Consider the following 19,053-nt stretch of genomic DNA (forward strand, 5'->3'; position numbering starts at 1 on the left):
GATGGCCATTTCTGACCTCTATAGACTGCTGCATTCCTTGCCCTGGCTCTTTCATCTTCAAAGCCAACAATAGTGGGCTGAGTCCTTCTCACACTTCGAATCTCTCCTGACTCTTCTTCCATTGTTATTGTCACATTTCTCCGACTCATGATTCTGTCTTCCTCTTTTACTTTGAATGGCCCCTGTGATTTTCCTAGGTCCATTTACATAGTCTTGGATAATCTACCCATCTAAAGGTCCCTAACCTTAATCACATCTGCAAAATCCCTTTTCCCATATGGTGAAACATATTTGCCACTTCTAGACTTTAGTGGGTGAGGTCAACATCTTTGTGGGGCAGTTATTCTTCCTACCACATGGCCCTCTCTGTCTCTCTTCATCTACTTTCTCTGCTTCATTTTCCTTTACAGTGCTGATCACGACAGATGCTGCTCATTTACTCTTTGTCTCCTCAGCTAGACAGTAAATTTAATGAAGTCAGAGACTGTTTAGGTTACTTTGGTAGATCTAGCACCCAGAGCAGCACCTGATGCACAGTAAGTGCTCAATAAATCATTGTTGAAGGAACTGTGAGTTTTCTCTGGGCCATCTTGAGTTTGAAATTCTTGCAAGGTGGCCAAGCAGAGCTTTGCAGTAAACAGTTTAGTATATTCATGGAATATGGTGTTTTGTTTTGGTTTTGATGGGTAGGATGGAATTGTAAGCTCAAAAAACAGATATCCTGGGCTAAAATGCACACCCAGCACAATCCAAGTGTGGAAAATCCCATCAACCTCCATGTAAAACATGGATATGAATAACGGCGGCATCTACTTTTGGGGTTGTAGATAGGACTAAGAGAGATTCTATGTATAAAGAGCTTATAGTTCCCGGCATCTAGTAAATATTCAATGAATGTGTGTTATACTTTCTTTCACCATGTGGAACCATGAGAAGAATGGGTAAAGTGGGAAGTGAGGCATAATGTTGCCCCAGGACAGAGCCAATAGGAACACTAAGAGACAGAGGGAGAGGAAGCAACAATAGCAACTACAGTGGAGAATAGCCAGGGAGATTGGAGGAGAATCAAGACGGTGTCTTGCCCTGGAATTCTCAGGAAGCATGGATGGTTTCAGGAAGGAGCTCATGGCGAGCTGTGTCAGATGCTGCCGAGAGGCAAAGCAAAATAATTCACACAAAGCAAGTATTATCTTAATTTAAAGAATGAGAATATTCATCAGAGTAAATTTTTTGCCCAAAGTCCCATAGATAGTGAGAGTAAAAGAGAGACCATAATTTTTAGCTCGTCTTTGCTCTGCCTTCTTTTTTTGTGAAAGAGCATCTGGTTTTCTGCTATTTTAGAAAGCCACCCAGAGTAACGGTGTATCTCTGTCTTCTTTGCATGTTGGCAAAGCCACTTCAGTAGGTTTTAGCCAATGAGCCAAGGTATGAGTAATATGAGACAAAGGGCAGTTATCTTTAAAAGAAGGGAGGCCTCTGCACAGCAAAAGGAACAATCAATAAAATGGAGAGGAAACCTATGGGATGGGAAAAAATTTCTGCAAACCATGTATCAGGTAAGGAGTTAGTGTCCAAAAAAATAAGGAACTCATGTAACTCAATAACAAAAAGATAAGTAATCCATTAAAATATGGGAAGAGGGGGCGCCTGGGTGGCTCAGTGAGTTAAAGCCTCTGCCTTCGACTCAGGTCATGATCCCGGGGTCCTGGGATCGAGCCCCACATCGGGCTCTCTGCTCCGCGGGGAGCCTGCTTCCTCCTCTCTCTCTGCCTGCCTCTCTGCCTAGTTGTGATTTCTCTGTCAAATAAATAAAATATTAAAAAAAATATATGGGAAGAGGATCTAAGTAGACATTTTTTCCCAAGAAAACACAAATGGCTAACTGACACATGAGAAGATGCTCAGCATCACTGATCGTCAGGGAAATACACCTCAAAAGCACCCTTTACTCATTTTACTCTTTGTCTCCCCAGCTAGACAGTGAATTTCTCTCATACCGGTTAGCATGGCTGTTGTCAAAAAGATAAGAGATCATTAAAACTGTAAATGCTCAAAAAAAAAAAAAAAGATAAGAGATAACTAGCGCTAGCAAGGATGTGGATAAAAGTGAACCCTTGTGCACAGTTGGTGGGAATGTAAAATTTTGCCATAGAGAAGGGTATGGAGGTTCCTCAAAAAATTAAAAATAGTACTACCATATTATCCAGCACTTCTGAGGATACACCCAAAAGGATTAAAATCTTTTTTAAAGCTGTCTCTGGGATTTATAGTTAGTGTACAACATCTCATAGTTGGAAGGAGTTACAGAGGAGCTACTTGCTGCTGGGCCCAGACAGCAGGAGTGATTAACCAGAAATCAACCTGAGTTACTGCACTCGTTTACTTTATTTTATGTATTTGTCATTAGGATGTCTGATTCAATTTATTTACATGTTAAAACATATAAATCAGTACCCCCATATTTACCTTATTTAAAAAAAAAGATATCAGGGTTTCAAAGAGATATCTATACTCCCATGTTCACTGCAACATTGTTCACAATAGCCAAGATATGGAAATAACCCAAATATCCATCAACAGGTGAATGGATAAAGAAAATGTGCAGTGTGTGTATGTGTGTGTGTGTGTGTGTGCGCGTGTGTGTGTGTGTGTATTCAGTCTTTAATAAACAGGGAATCCTATCATTTGTGATGGACCTGGAAGACGTTAGACTAAGTGAAGTAAGTCACACAGAGTCAAATACTGCATGATTCCTTTTATATGAAGCATTTCAAACGTATAGTAGAATGAATAGTCAAATGTATGGAAGTAGGGGCGCCTGGGTGGCTCAGTGGATTAAGCCGCTGCCTTCGGCTCAGGTCATGATCTCAAGGTCCTGGGATCGAGCCCCGCATCGGGCTCTCCGCTCCGCGGGGAGCCTGCTTCCTCCTCTCTCTCTGCCTCTCTCTCTGCCTGCGTCTCTACCTACTTGTGATCTCTCTCTGTCAAATAAATAAATAAAATCTTTAAAAAAAAATGTATGGAAGTAGACAATAGAATGTTGGTTACTGGGGTTGGGGGAACGGGGATATGGGGAGTTGTTTAATGGGTAAAGGTTAGAGTTATACAAGATGGGTAAGTTCCAGAGATCTGCTGTACAATATAATGTCTAGAGTTAGCAGTGAGGTATTGTGTACCTAGAAATTTTTTAAGAGGATTGATTTTTTTAAAAAGGTATTTATTTAACAGAGAGAGTAAGAGAGGGTACACAAGCAGGGGGAGTGGGAGAGGAAGCAGTAGGCTTCCCGCTGAGCAGGGAGCCCAATGCGGGGCTCAGTCCCATGATCCCTGGGATCATGACCTGAGCCAAAGGGAGATGCTTAACGACTGTGCCACCCAGGTTCCTCAAGAGGATTGATCTTATTTAAGTGTCCTTGTCCCGCAACCCCCCATGCCAACAAAAAACCCCAAAGGGACACAAGGAACTTTTGGGGGGTGATGGATACATTTATTGCCTTGATTGCAGTGATGGTAAAATGAGTGTTTACACATGTCCAAACTCACCAAATGGAGATACTAATTATGTGCAATTTTTGTAAACTAATTATGTTTCAACAAATCTGCGGGAAAAAGGAGACCCTCCAGTTCCTTCTTCCAATAGCTGGGATGTAGTGATCATGGCTGCAGCTCCGTAAGCTCCTGTTTGGGGGTTTTCTGTCACACGCAACTGAATCTGGTACCAACCGCCGAAGCGACAATTTGGAGCTTGCCCTACGTTTCATGTGGTTCTTTCTGAAACCACAGCAGAGTGGGTTCTCTTAACACAGTGATTTACCACTTCTGTTTTAAAAGACCCCAAAGGCAAACTGGAGTCCCTTCTGACCTAGTCTGTCTACCATCCCCAGCCATGCCCTGGGAGCTTATGTAATTGTGGCTTTGGAGCTAGCTTTGGTCATGCTGTCATGGAAGACACTGGCCTTTCTGTTTTCTGGCATCTGGGAGGTGGAACCATTCTGGGTTGGTTTGGTGGAGTTAGAACACTGTGGTGGTTGAATCAAAGGCTATAGGCCACAGCTGTTAGTCTGAACCTAAAAAAGTCAATATTTAGGAATATACTGAGTGGAAAACAGTGTGGGATTTGGGGGTAGGAAAGGAAGAAATAAGGACTACAGAAAGATGTAGTGGGACATAATGGAAGAAAGACTTCTCTCAAGTCGGTGCCATGGGTACCAGTCTTAACTTTGTCTTTAAGGGCTGGGTGGTCTTTGACTGCCTTATAATCCAGGTTTGTCCCTCTAAGGCTCTTGCACTTTTCATTATATTGCACGAGCATGGGAAGCTTCAGAATAACGTAGGTACATTTGGAAATTTCATTGCGCAGGACCTCGCAGAAGAATGGGATGTGCGCAAACCATTACTGCCATGACCTTGGCCTTCCAGGAGCTATGTTGAAATGCCCTAGTTTATGCACAATTTATTCATGACTAATGGCCTATATTTTTCAATTCAGCCATGCATGTCAGGGATATTCCCTCTGGACATAGATTATTGGATTTAAGCAAACACTTATTGGGCACCTATAATTGGTCAAACTAACAAGCATTTAGGTTGATTTAGACTATTGCCTACATCTAATTAGTATTCCAATTTAACAAACTGCGCTAACTGGTCCCTGAGGGTTCATTAGTAAAGGTTTCCTTTGCTTCACAAATGCTCACTTAGGATACCATACTTAAGAAATGCATGAATTAAATCACAACTTCACATTTAAGAACGGTTCCTCCCCCAAGTTTGGAGAATTTGTAGGCCCTGGTAAACTGTTTTGGACTATTTAGGCATCAAAGACCAGTATTCACAAACACTTAGCCAGGATCAGGAGACATCTGTAAATATCATTAATGAAAACATGAGACTTTAATTAAAGAAACATAGTGTGAGATGAAAGGAATCAGGCTATACAGGAATTTGTGTATTGTTTGTGGTTGATTCTCACAACCACTTGTCCCAGGAATGGATGTACCTGCGTTGTGCTAGAAATAAATATTTTATTCCACCTTTTCAGGTTTTGTAGTCATCAAACCAGCTAATCAAAATTATTACAAGACCTTTGTGATTACTGACACTTCAAGATGGGTGGTAAGCGAGGCAGAAGAAAAAGCAAATCAAGCCAATGCCAGAATTTCCAGTCCCCTACTCCGCTAAAACTTCTCTTAAGTTTTTTTTCCCCCAAACTTTTTCATAGAGCCCTACATGGAAATATCTTCTGCATTTTTGTTAAAGCCCTAAAGAGTAGTCTTCAGATTTTTTAATATATTGGAATGATTGGATACTTGTTCAAAAATGCCAATATTGTGCCTACTTCTCCTGCTCCAAGCCACCCCAAATCTCCTGCTTTGGTATCTAATGGGATGATGCCTGGAAAACTATTTCAGATGGTATCCATTCTCTCTCGTTCCCTTAGCCTCTTCTTTAGCTTCCCGTAGCCTCATGCAATATATAAATATATATTTGTATGCTGATACAATTTTCTCCTTCCTCCCACCTCATCCTCTTGAGAACCTCTGATCTAAAAGACAGAGTAGACCATCTGCTAGAAAAAAAAAATGTCATTGCTTCAGAGAGAATCATCTTATAACTGATTTTGTTGAGTTAGGGTGATGATATAAAGTGGAAATGACCTATGTTGTTAATTATTTACACACATTCTGAGGTAAACAATAAAGTCTGCTGAGTCAAGACATTTCTCTTAGGGGGACATCCTACACAGATTGAATTTTGAGCATATTTTTGAAAGGGGTAACAAACGACGGTCAGGAGGGAGAGGAAGGCATCTCGTATGTTAGCAGAAGACAAAACAGAAAAATCAGGGATGAGCAATCATAAGTGTTCAGGAGGGAGATGATGTTGGGGGAAAGAACTTACTTGCCACTTGCCAAATTTCCAGAATGTAGTGGTTATGACAAACAGCTCCCACCTCTCACTCACACCTTCCAAGGTCAGAGAGGTAATTGTGTGATGAGACCTGACTCAGGATCTCTCTCTCTCTCTCCCTTGGTCTTAGGTTAGCCCTGCCACAGAGCGGTGCCTTCTCTTCTCCCTCAGGCGATGCCCCTACCGGGTCTGGGACTGGCAGGCAATTCTAGGGGAAGGCAAAGCTAAGCTGTATTCTATATTCTAGCTTCATCAATAAGAAGACGGGTGTTGTATCTTCATTCCTCTGAGTTTTGTATATATTTCTCATCACATCTGATCCGAGAGTTTAAAAGAAAGGCAATACTATATGACCTTTAAATCTCAATGCATGGTCTAATGGGAGAAGAAGCGGAAAATTAAGATAAACTTACTGTCTCTCTGAAACTGCTTTTATCATGTCAATTTTTGTTTATCTCTTCACAGGATTTCATTGCCGTAAAAAGTCTGTTTCTTTGACTTTTCAAGGCTTCCCATTTTTTGTTCCGACTCTACTTGAGCAGCCTTGTTTCTCACCGTAGGGAGCAGATCAATCACAGCACTTGCCACCTCACGGCCCTTCCTAAAGGAAACTGCTCTTCCTACATCCGTGACAGTCTCCGGGAATCACTTCTGTACCATATAATCACTGGTCACAGCTCACTGGATTGGGGGTGCACGTGTGACCCAAAGGCAATCCATTCATAAGCTGTCCAGCAATGCATCATACAGCCTTTTACAAAACTCTCTGCCCAGACAAGGCTGAAAGTAATGAATTGTGTCAGTCAGGTAGTCTTTCTTGGGACTTTGAAGGGGTAAAGAGTGAATCAGGTGACAGTGAAAGGGAACAGGGTGGTTGGGAGCTAGAGAAGTGAACCCCAAGAGAAGCAGAGAGAGAGAGAAGCTCAGTGGTTTTAGGAGGGATGCGTGGAGGGAGCTTGCCTTTCCGGAGCATATAACCTAGCGTGCCATCTATCTACACTAAATTATTTGAGCTCAGAGGGAATGATGTTTTACACCAGTTGGTCACAAATTTGCACATAAAATCTGGAATCTTGACCATGGCTAGTGGGTCCTGCCTGTTTTGTTCATATCCTGCCTTTTTTCAGCTCTTGCCTCTCTTCCAGTCATGCGCTGCCCATTGGCACATTATCCTGGAAGCTTTTCCAAGGTACCAAGTTCTTTCCCTCCTCTGTGTTTTCATACCGATTCTTCTCTCTGTATGGGTTGCTCTACTTCATCCTACTCGCTCTCAACCCTGTTAATTTCCTGGCCACTTCCCGTCAATTAAGTCTCAGGTGAAATGTCACTTCCTTGGACCTTCCCATCTGAAATATTATCCCTGTTTTATTCTTAGCACTTCATGTTCCATTCTCTGCTAGCGTTAGTCGTATTTTTCAATTATGCTTTTGTGTGTTTATTTGTTTGACAATGGATCTTTCCATTAGTCTGGAAGCAATATGTCGGGTAGGGATTATGCGCATTTTTGTTCACCAGTGTGTTCTTAGCATTTAGTGCAGTGCCTACGACATTGTAGATTTTCAATGTCCTTTGAATGAATGAATGAATGAATGAATGGTAATAAACGGTTCCCTCATTTCTGCTCATTCCCATATACCTTTCTCAATCCTTCACTTCTTTATCTGTCTCATTGTTTATTTCTTTTCTAATCTTTTGCATTTATAGTTTGACCACTACAAGCACACTTGACATTTATTATTATATTATCTGTTATTCCTTAATTGTTTTATGTGTGTGGGGTTAATGTTTGCACTGGTGAAGGCAGGGACAGTGGCTCAAGCCTTTCTCCTATCTCTTCTTTCCCCAAAGTGCCTAGTGTAGTACCAGACTCGTTAGGAAAATTTAGTAAATACTTGACCACCTAAAACAAAGTCCCTTTCACCCAAAGATTTAGATGCAGGGTGTGTTGAAGTTCTAGACTTACTTTTATTAACAATAATGCTTTTTCAGGAGAAGAAGCTGTGCTTTCTATCATCATTGTTCCAATAATTGAGAAGTAAAGGCCCTCAGGTGCAGAACTTGGGAGTAAGTACTGGGGAAGTTTTAAGGTCCCCTTTCAAACATAGTTCTGAAATGTTTTTCAATTAAAACTTAGACAACTAATACTTGCTTTGTGCTTTGAGTACTAATAATCAGATTCAGGATTAACTTTGCGTGAACAAAGTCATTAAATGGTAAATGGGCCCTGCTTATTCATCTAAAAATTGGATTTTAGATTGACTAGCATTAAATTCAAAATTACTGTCCGTAGCTCTACTTTTTGGTCCTATTCTGCCTTAATTTATTTTTATTTTATTGTTTCATCTGTATCTCATCTCCAGATCTAGATTATAAAAATCTTTGAGAGTAGACACCCTATCTTTTATTTTTAAAGTGGTCTTTATTATTTTAGTTTTCCTCCTTATTAAAATAAAATTTATGTATAATAAAAGATCCATATTTAAATATACAATTTGATGACTTTCAACGTGTGCTTATACCCCTAAAGTATGACTGCAGTCAGGCTACCGAACATTTCTAGCTCATCCAAAAGTATGTTTGTGCCCCTTGCCATTCATGTGTCACTTCGTTCCTTGTGCCGTGGGACCACTGACCTGTTTCTAGCATTATAGGCAAATTTACATTTTAGAGACTTTTACACTTTAGAGACTTACAGAAATGCAAACATACAATATATACACTTTTATTGCCTGAATTCTTTTTTGATATGATAATTTTGGAAGTCATTCCATGGCTTTCAAGAGTACCACCGTATATTAAGTACCTTCTGGCTGTTGAATACCATTCCATTGTATGATTATACCATATCTTGTTTATTCACTGCTGATGGACATTGGGGTTATTTCCAGTTTTAGAATATTACAAATGACAAATTACTATGAACGTTTATGAACAAGCCTTTATGTGAACATATGTTTTCATATGGAATAGGATTATAGCTGATGGACTCACTGGGTTATAGACAGTGTATGTTTAACTTTTCAAGTCTGCTAAACTGTTCTCCAAAGTGGTTGTACCATTTACATTCCCAACAATTTATGAGGACACATTGCTCCGTATACTTGGTATTGCCAGTGTTTTAAATTCTAGCTATTTTGAAGGGTGTTTAAAGGTGTATCATTGTTTTAATTTCTTCTCTTGATGACAAATGATGAACACTTTTTTCCATGTGCTTATTATTCATTTGTATATGCTCTTCTGTGAAATGTCTATCAAATCTTTTGTCCATTTCTAAACTGGCAAGTTGTATAAAGAGTTCTTTATATATTTTGGATTCAAGTCCATTGCTTGATATCATTTAAAAATATTTACATTTGAGGTAGAATTTTAGGTCATTGAGGATGGGTTCTATTTTTCTGGTTCTTCATATTTTAAGTAATTTTCTATCATGCTCATTCTGAAAATGTTGTTGTATAGACTCTGCATTCTGTTATATTCTTTGAGGAATTTTGTTGATGTTTCCTTTTTTTTTTTATCATCAATTAACCAGGCATGACATAAGTTATAACATTTTATTATCTTTTGTGGGCAGTACTATAAATCTTAGTTCAACTCTTTACACTTTTGTTGTGTTGTTTTAAATCTGTCACTTGTATACGGTTAAGACAGCAAACGGAGCCTTTTTAAGTTTTCATACAAAGAGCTAGGAGGTTTACTCTTTTACTTTTTCCTTCTGGGATTTTCCTTCTCACTTTCCAGGGGCAGCTGTGGTTGCCCAGGCTCTTCCCTTGGCTCTTCCATCCAGAAAGATGGCGGCGCTTCTCTCACAGATTCCTGTGCCACAGTAGAGGTCTGTAGCTGCAGCCCAGCTGTGGGGCAAAAACCACAGGAAAACACAAAACTTACCCCCACTGCTGGTTGCTCCTACAAATTTCTACTTCCCTGCAGAATCTGCCTGCTTTTGTTTCCTCTTCAAAATCCTTTGGATTCTTTTCTAGGGTCTGTTGTTGTTACGAGTGGGAGGATTGTCTGGAAAGGAGTTATACCATCTTGCTGGGAAGCGGAACTCTACCTACCATACAATTATTTTATCTTATTTTATTATTTATTTTATTGTATTTTATTTAAACTCAAGTTAGCTAATATATAGTTTTATTATTAATTTCAGGGGTAGAAGTTAGAGATTCATCACTTTCTTATAATACCATGTGGGTCTCAGGAAGGTTAAACACCACGTGCAAAGTCACATAGTTCATAAGCTGTGGAGCTGGGCTCTCAAATCCTCCTCCTTTACCGCTCTACTTCTTGGGCTTGAATTCTATGCCAGTGTCTCTCTGCCTCTCCATATTATTTTGACACAGGCACTGTTTACTTTTATTGACTTAGGAGGCTAACGATCCCTCCCCAAAGTATTACCACCTATGCAGAATGTTTCCGGATCTGCACAAAAACCAGGGACTGAAGAAGAATTCTATTTGCATTACAAAGGGAAGCCCAGTCTCATTTCTCTAGATAGTTCTCCTCTTTATCAAAAAGTACACTCTAGGTATTTGCTCACAAAAGCCTTCAATAAATGCTTGTTGAAATGAATTGAATCTTTGGGAAAGTGTTTAGTGAGATCAAGTGAATCAGTGAAATAACGATGACAGTTCAAAATCGTATAGAATTGAAAAGATCTAATAGCACCTTTGGTTGTACCTTAACACATACATTGTAACAACTTGAAACTCATTAACAGCCTGTTCTCTGTCTTGTGTGATCAATCGTCTGCTTTCACTTACAAGGTTTTTTTCTCTCGTTCTGCTTCACAACAGAAGAGATGAGGACTAATGGCTGTACATACTAAAATCAGAGAAGTTTTATACATTCCTAAGAAGTTTCTCAACATTTCTTAATATCTTTCAGAGTTAAAAAAAACACAGGGGTGTTACTCATGAATTCTTTTCTATCTATAACATTATAGTTCTGTTTATGTCTTTGGACTTGGTTATTTCTGGAAAGGGTAGGGCTTTTCTTTTCCCCCTATGACTCAGTCAGTGTTCATTTCGCAAACATTTATTTAGTAACTAGCATGTGCCAGACACTGTTCTAAGCCCTGAGGCTCAAGGAGTGAAGAAAATTAAAAAATAAAAAAGAACGAAAGAAAGAAAAGAGAAGAAAAACATTGCTGGCCACGTGAGCTTCAATCTTCTAGTCCAGGGGCAGATGATAGACTAATAAATTAATAAAATAACAAACAGAAATGTGAAATATATACTATGCCAGTGGTGATAAGAGCTGTGGAGAAAAACAAGTCAGAGAAAGGAGATAGTGCTGTTTTAAATAAGACAGAGAGTACCTCACGTGGTAGATAATCCTCGTGCCCAAACCTGAAGGAGAGGAGAGATCAGGCTCTGGGTTATCTGAGTATGGAGCAGGCCAGACAGCTTGAGAGTCTTCAATGGTTTGCTCTTTCTTACAGAACAATGGTGTGAGGGCCCTCTGTAGGGCGGCCAGAGAAAGGAGCTACCTGGCACATTCAAGGCACAGCAAGTAGGCTATAGGTTAGTGGGGCCAGCTCATTGCAAGCAAGGGACTTGGGGGGGGGGCAGGGAGACTGAGGTCACTACGTCACATAGAGTGCTGTTTCTGAGGAAGTCATGGGAGTGGAGGGTTGGCTTCAGAGGAGGACGGAGATGGTCTTTTGTTTTAACAGGTGTCTCTGAATAGAATGGACTCTCGGAGACCGAAATCAAAGGAACAAAATGGTAGAGATGATGAAAATAATTCAGAGTCAAGATCCTGAAGGATTGGGTCAGGGTAGTGACAGGGGAAGAGGAGAGAAGTGGTCACACTCTAGGTACATTTTGAAGACAGAGCCAACAGGGTTGGCTGAGTGGAATGAGAGAAAAGAGGAAGTCAAGGATGAATGCCAACTGGTGACCTGGGCACCAGGAACAATGTGGTTGTCACGAACTGGGGGAGAGAAGGCCCTGAGAAGGGTATGTTGCAAAAGAATAAGGATAGTTTTACATGTGAATCCAGAGTTTAGGGGACGGGTTGGGCTAGAGACACGATTGTGAGTTGTCAGAATATGGATAACAGTTAATACCATGAATATCGTCAAGATTACAACTGATCCTTGCAGTGCTATAAAATTAAGAGATCGAGGAGATGAAGGACAATAGGAACAAAAGATGGGAGGCACACTGGGGGAGTAGCTTGTCCTGGAACTCAAATTAAGAAAATATTTCCAGGGAGCACCTTGGTGGCTCATCAGTTAAGGGTCTACCTTTGGCTCAAGTCATGATCGCAGGGACCTGGGATCGAACCCCGCATCGGGCTCCCTGCTCAGCAAGGGAGTCTGCTTCTCCCCTTCCCCCTGCTCATGCTCTCTCTCTCACTCACTTTCTCTCTTTCAAATAAATAAAATCTTTAAAAAAAATATTTCAGAGCAGGGAGCAATCAATGTATCAGCTGTGGCTAACAGGTCAAGTAAGTTGAGGAATAACAATGTGGAGGTCACTGGAGGTCATGACCACATGAAAAACATTTTTATTAGAGCAAAAAGGGCCAAAAGACTGGTTGCAAAAATATTTTGGAGTTAACTGGGAGAGAGGAACTGTAAACAGTGAGTGTAGAGAAGACTATTCAAGAATTTCCCCCTAAAAGAGAGGCAGAGAAACTGGGGGTAGCTAGAAGCAGGTACAGGGTCAAGAATTTTGTCTCTCTTTTTTTTTTAATTTAGTAAGATGGGAGAAATTGCAGGATGATAGTTTGGGTGCTCCTGGAAATGATCCAATAAAGAGGAAGACGTGATGATGTAGGAGACAATGGGGAGAAATGCTGATTAAAGTAGGAAGGGCATGGAGGCTAGTGCCCCCAAGGAAGGGCTGCTCTTAGATGAGAGGATGGACAGCTCCTCCAGAGCAAAGAGGGGGGAAGACTGACACCTTTTGCAGATATACAGGTGCATCTGGCCTTTGTCTTCCAGTTGCCAAAACTTTTGGTTGATATAAGGGAAGATGAAAAAATTTAAAATGATGTTGGCATCTGAATAAAATTCAGATTTTGAATAATCTGAATTAAATAAAAATTTTTTAAAAATTTAAAAAAAATTAAGAAAAAAAAGAATAAAAATTCTTGATTTTACTGAGAAGAAAAGAAAGGCTGGAAGGGGTGAGCGTGTTCAGTGTGTCATTTCTCAAGATGGGAAAACTGAGGCCAGGAAGTTATTAGCTGCTTGTTGGTAGAACTGATGCCAGAACTCAAGGTTTCCATCTAAGGATCCTGTGCTTAGTTCATTATGTTGTGTTACTTGGTTATTTAAAAAGGTATCATCCCAGTTGGTAAACACAGTATTTTAAATGGACTATCTCTCTATGAAAGCAAATTATATCAATAAATAGTATATTACCAAGTAAGCATATAGTAATAGGAAATCATGAATTTTAGTCTTTCACATTATTTCTTCCAACCGTCACAGCAATCATGAGTTGTGCAGGGCTGTGACTCATTTTACAGGTGAAGAAATTGACACCTCAAAGCAATTAAGTAACTTATCTAAGATTACAGAGCCATAGGTGGTAGAACCAGATTGGAAATCCAGGTTTCCTGACTCAAATCTAATATAATCTCTTATATATCATTACTAGTAGTGAAATATCAAATCATGCTCCTGAGTTGCCCAAAAGATTAAATTATTTTCAATATCTTCTATTAAGATAGGGAAATAATTAAGTTACGTGTAATTCAAGTGTTTTAACAATTTAGGAAATACATTTCAGTGGTCTGAAGATATCAGTCATCAGAACTCCTTACTTCCCCGGGACAGATGAATGTGCAAACACAAGAGAACAGATGGTCAGCAGGCAGCTGATGAAAATAAAACTTTGGGGATGAGTACCACTTAAACATCAGACAACCTAGTTTAAAACTCATTGGTCCTTTGAGATACAAAAATATTTTTCATATTTCTTAGACTTTGAGATCATTGGTGGGAAGAGAAGCTGATATTTGAGAGACACGATTTCAGAGAAGCTCCTGACTCGTGTCTCTTGCACAAGTATAGGGAATCCAACCTGAAAATCCACGTGGTATCAGGATCCCTTGGAAGACACTCCAAGATGTGAAAAGCAAATGTAAGACTGGTTGCAATGCCAGTGGGTAAGAAAGGACACAGGAGGCCCGAAGCAGTACTTCTAAATGGGGGACCTAAGGGCAAGGTCCCACTTTCCTTGAGCACTGACACGCAGAGTCAAGGAAACCAACACAGTGCTTTCAGTTTGAGACAGAAAAGGGATAAGAACAGTATGTTACAGTTCACGTCAGCACGGATTAACTAGTTAACTTTCAGGCGATGAGAAAGTGAACTATTTAAGACATTCATAGAACCCAAATCATTTGATTTTGGACTTCTCTTTCCTAGTCTTCATTTTTATTAAAACATTGATGACAAAACCAAGTGAGTTTGAAGTCTCCATCATTGGTTCAAAACCGTGATTCTCAACTTGCAGGTGGGGCCATGCAAATAAAACTCCAACCTTTCTTGGTGCATCCCCAAGCTGCTGGCCCCATCGTAAGAATCTGCCTTCAAGGTCTATGGTGATTGCTAGCTAGAAGGACACAATCATTAACTACTAGAAAATCTTCATTGCCAACCTCGTACCTCTCTTTCCAATTTTTCTCCTACGTCTCTCTCATAAAAGAGAGTTCCAAGCCTTTTCCTAAGTCCTTCACCCATGAAAGAATGTGCAAAGTCACATAAGAAATACTCACTAGCTGTAGGGCCCTGGGCAAATTACTTAACATCTCAACACCTAATCTCTTCATTTTGGCCTGCCTTCCCATGTGTCCAATGTCATGCCTTCCATAGGTCTAATTCAGCATCTGTCTACTCTCCCTTCCTCCACTCTCATGTTTTGAATCCGGGATCATGTTTCACTTGTGCAGCTCATTCATTCATTCATTTGTTCACTCATTCATTCATTCATTCACTCACTTACCCACCCTTCATTTATTTCAATCGACACAGTTTTCAAGTGCCTTCTAGGAGCCAGGCCTTTTGTTATGTCCAAGGTGTATATTGGGGAATAAAATAGACAAGGTTCTTCTAATGTTGAGAAATTCCTGTATTGATGTGCTTGCATTTCTTCATGAAAACCTTTGACTTCTACAAAGTTTTGATCAGGTTGACTCTAAATGATAATATATACTGGTGTGTTTCAAGCATTCATAGAGAATCTTAGGGAAGCAAACTTTACTTACAAGCACATTTCTGTAAAAAGCCAACTAAGTGGAAATATCAACTAAATAAAAAAGATAAAGGTAAAGCTAGTTAAATAAATGCATTAAAAAATTTTTTTAAAGATTTTGTTTATTTATTTGACAGATATCACAATACTTGTGAGTAGGCAGAGAGGCAGGTGGGGAGGGGAAGCAGGCTCCCCGCTGAGCAGAGAGCCCAGCCCGATGCAGGACTCGATCCCAGAACCCTGGGATCATGCCCTGAGCTGAAGGTAGAGTCTTAACCCACTGAGCCACCCAGGCGCCCCAAATAAATGCATTTTTAAGACTGCTATACTATTTTTCAGGTCTAAACATAAGAAAAGGTGCACATTTTCATAATTGCTTTGGATAAAGTATGAAACTAGGGGAAGTGTTTGAATTCATCTTCCACTGCCATTCTATGGCTATCCCACTTCACATAGTTTAAGGCGTTTTCTCTTTTTAGGGGGAAATATCTATCTATCTATCTGTCTATCTATCTAGGTCGGTCGATAAGTCGATAAAAAGACAGATAGATTTGAAAACATGTGATACCTAAGATAAGCAAAAACCCTATAGCTATGCTTGTTAGGAGTGAGAAAAAGTAAGTTAGGGGACATCTGGGGACAGAACACACAAACCTGTCACCAAGATTAAACAGCTATAGCAAATATATTTTTTCAAGAACAGATTGATAAAGAACAAAAAGTCTTAGATATTGTATGGTTAAAACATGCCCACAAGTGTGTGCGTGCACACGCACACACACACACCCCTACACACACACACATTAAAAATCAGTGTCACTTGGGTAAATAATAATTTGATTTTTAAAAGACCCCCAGTTACGGCACTGTGCAATTACAATTTTAACAATGACAAACTTTAATTAACGAGCTGTGAAATGTAAGCTGTTCGAAGCTACATCAGCGTTATGTGTTAAACAGAATGGAGCTAGCCAACTTAATTCTAGTAATCAAGTTAATACCTAAGAGATTCATTGAGTATTGTCCTTTCCTACATTTTATTAATGGTTTCTGTGAAACTCAGCTGCATAAAATGTAAAATTGCTCCAAAATTACAGGCTAAACCCCTAATTGGATCGAGAGAAAATAAATATCAATAAAAGGCGAACTCTGGGAAACGGTATGTGTGATTGAAATCTAGTTGCTTGGTGTGCACGGATTTTGTGCACTTTCTTCTTCATGTTCCCCTTGATTGCTGTGTTTATTCTGGAAGTCCAGAATTTATACTCTGGAAATAGTATACTTGGAATGGTGAATCTGAACTTAATGACTTACTGATTCATAAGATCTTTTACTTTTTCTTTAAAACATAATCTATGTAGGGGGACCTGGGTAGCTCAGTGGGTTAAAGCCTCTGCCTTCAGCTCAGGTCATGATCCCAGGGTTCTGGGATTGAGCCCCACATCGGGCTCTCTGCTCAGCAGGGAGCCTGCTTCCTCCTCTCTCTCTCTGCCTGCCTCTCTGCCTACTTGTGATCTCTGTCTGTCAAATAAATAAATAAAATCTTAAAAAAATATATAATCTATGTATTAGTACTCAGGCGTAACTCATTATGGTACCACATTTATTATGGTGCCAAGAGTATAGTAGTTCAGCAAATGTTGGTGAAAGTGAACTTGATCTTGCTAGTCTCCCTCTGAATAATGACTGTTCTTTATTTCCTTCCTCTTTTCCTGTCTGTGAAGTAAAGCCTAGGTGTATTGTATCTACGATGTCCTGTGGTTTACTCAGAACTCATCCTCCTTCATCCATCCATCCATGATTCATGTGGCTAACATCTGCCTCATCATGTAAGCAAGGAACTTTGAAGCCACCCTTTCTTTGCTCTCTTTAAACAACCCCTGGCCATATCTGTCAAATCGTGTCACTACTTCTCCATATCTATTGCTCCTGCTGTAGGCTAGTGGGTCCTGTCTTTGTGTAGGCTAGAGCAACATGCTTCTAAATGGCCCGCTTGACCTCCTTTTTCCCCTATTTTCTGTCATTCTACACTGTATTACTAGAGTTAATTTTCTAAGATAAGAATTTCACCTCTTCTCTTTTGGAAATATTCTCAAGTGTAAGATGGAGTCTAAACTCTTCAGCATAAGAGATGGGAAACCCCATGGTCTACAGTAGTCTATTTCCCTCTCATCAATGACCATGTTCTCCAACACGTCCTTCAAGCTTGCTGAAATTCTCTTTTTTAAAAAAGATTTTTTAATATATTTATTTGAGAGAGAGAGAGCATGAGCAGGGGGAGAAGCAGACTCCACACCGAGTGGGGAGCCTGATACGGGGCTCAATCCCAGGACCTTGGGATCATGACCTGAGCTGAAGGTAGGCACTCAACTGACTGATCCACTCCTAAGCTCACAGAAATTCTTGAAGTACCAGAAACATGCCGTAAACATCTATTCATCTGTACTTCTGCTCATGCTTTTTTTCTATTCTTTTTCAAGTCTTAGTTCAAACGTTACTTTTTGTGAAGATTTTCTTCTCTGCTCCAGATAGGGATAAATATTGTGGGTTATTTGCTTTTTAAATTATTCTTCAGCATCCTATGCTGTTATTTGTTTAGTGTCCAAATCATCTACTAGATAGTGAATTGGCTGTAAGAAGGCTTCCTGTGAGTTTTACCTTCCACATATTCATGCCTGTTCAGCGCCTCTCCTTGTGTGTGGGCTGGACTAACTGACTCACTTCTGATGAATAGTATGGGCCAAATAATGGGTTGTCCCTTCCAAAACTCAGTTACATATAACTTTGGTTTCTGTCTTGGAAGCTCACCTTCTATTAGCTCTCTCTTGCTCTGAGGGACACGGACTGCCTCATTATGAGTTGCCCTCTGGAGAGACCCCCATGACAAGAAACGGAGGGTGGTTTGTGGCAAACTTTCAGTGAGGAAGTGAGGTCTTAAGCCCAGTGGCCTACAAGGAACGGAATCCTATCAGCAACCATGTAAGGGAGCTTGGAAAAAAGATCCTTTCCCAGCAGTCGAAAACCAACATGCTGTCTTTGGTATCAACGCATCCACTGCATCCCACTGTCCTTCCAGAAAAGTTTATTTCAGGTCTCCTACCATGTGTTACCCACGTACGAAGCTAGGCAGTAGTTCAATAATAAAAAAAAAAAAAAGACAGAGGCCCTTTCTTATTTATTGGTTGTCGTTGTTTCCAGAGCTACTTGCTGTCTCCCTACAAGCATGGTCAGGTCTTTCTTATCTTATGGGAATAAAGATGAAAACCCTAAAGCCATTCTCTCAACAACTGATACTTTCTCAAGCTACTATCCTTTTTCTTTTCAGTGCATGAAGGGTCCTTAGAACAAAAACATTGCCAGTATGACTTGGACATAGTAAAAAGGGAATAGTGCATGAAGTGGGACCAGAGAAGACATAGAAGAATTCACACAGAGCATTATTGGTTTTCTACCAGGTACAATGAGAAGATTGCATTATTAGTGGTATCTAACCAGCAGTTTTATCTATTAGCCTGCTGTAGGCTTAGCGTCTAGACTGTGAGTTTGCCAAAGGCTTTTTTTAAGATCTGGGGAAAAAATCATAAGCTTAAAAATGAGAAAAAAAGTTATTCCTGGAAAATTAGAATCAATAAAAGTATAAATAAGTTTCTGTAGGATGTAATATCATGTCAAATAGTTAAGCACAGTTCAATCCAACTCTACCTAAATGTTAACACAATAAGTTGAAACCATAAGAACAAAATAAATTATCTTTAAGAAAACTCAGATTTATAAAAATTATAAAAAAAAGTTCCAAAAATTTTAGGGAAGTTATACTTAACATGTGATATGAATGTGTTTTTATATGTTTGAAATATCGGGTGGGGTCCTCCAAACTTTAGAACGCTGGGTGACCAAGGTCTCATAACAGACATGGACATGCTTGCTAATA

The sequence above is a fragment of the Meles meles genome, chromosome 1, assembly GCF_922984935.1.
Source record: "Meles meles chromosome 1, mMelMel3.1 paternal haplotype, whole genome shotgun sequence".
NCBI classification, from domain to species: domain Eukaryota; kingdom Metazoa; phylum Chordata; class Mammalia; order Carnivora; family Mustelidae; genus Meles; species Meles meles.